Source organism: Bison bison, unplaced genomic scaffold (assembly GCF_000754665.1).
Source record: "Bison bison bison isolate TAMUID 2011002044 unplaced genomic scaffold, Bison_UMD1.0 scf7180017586955, whole genome shotgun sequence".
NCBI classification, from domain to species: domain Eukaryota; kingdom Metazoa; phylum Chordata; class Mammalia; order Artiodactyla; family Bovidae; genus Bison; species Bison bison.
The window spans coordinates 1-883 of record NW_011430028.1 but is presented as its reverse complement, the minus strand read 5'-3'; the positions used below and the strand labels follow the sequence as shown (position 1 = coordinate 883).

Below are 883 nucleotides of genomic sequence, written 5' to 3'. Positions count from 1 at the left end.
GGGAAACTGGTGGTGGCAGTGCTGGCAGGTAGTGTGGATTTCCCAGCTGTCACCCTTCTGCCTCTCCAGGTCCAGATGGTTCCTCACATGGGTCATAAACTTGACATTTTTTAGAACTCTCAAGCAACTGAGGCATTTAAAGACTGTGTGAGTCTTCTGTTCTGACTGCCCATCTCTTGTATGCTGTCCATAGTAAAAGTCATCAAGTAACATGATCAGATTTCCTTTCATGGGATCAACAGTCTTGCTCTGACTTGGAAGAGTCAAAAAGTCCGTTTTCTCCAGCCCCTCCAACTACATGTTCTGTCTGGATCCATAAGACTGAAGCATGCCTGGTCATTTGCGTGAGTCCGTGAAAATGATGCCCCGCGGTGAACATGGCTCGGTGAGGTCAGGAGACCTTCCAAGGTCATAATCCTGTCCTTTGTAGGAGAGATACCTACAGGGGCCATGGTGGAGGCAGGTCCCCTGGGATTTCATTGCCGAGTTTGGGTCTTTTGGGATTCCCACTGTTACATTTTACATCTGAAGTGGGACATTGCTTTGAATTAAGAGGACTTTCAGCCTTGCCTGCTATTGAGAGACTAGCTCCAGATAGACAATGAGGCCGCGGAGAGAGCAATTCTGAATTGTGAAGCACAGCTTCCAGAGAGCTCGTTTTATAATCAGGATTAGATGAAGGCTCGAAAATAACAGGACTGTTTTTTCCTCCCCATTCAGACTGAGAAGCTAATGATACAGCCACCGGTTCTGATGCTGGGGTCCTGAGATTTGCAGGTTGCATTGTGCAGGAGGGATCTGGACTCACGTGGCCCTTCTTTCTTCTTGAAGATGCATCCCTGGTCACTCTGTTCAAAATGTTAGAAATGACTGGCTTTGAACT

General features: G+C 47.3%; 1 pseudogene; it reads right to left on the bottom strand.

Moving 5' to 3' along the window:
* Positions 1-3: 3 nt before the first annotated feature.
* Positions 4-880, bottom strand: LOC105001626 (annotated as a pseudogene).
* Between the last annotated feature and the right edge of the window lie 3 nt (positions 881-883).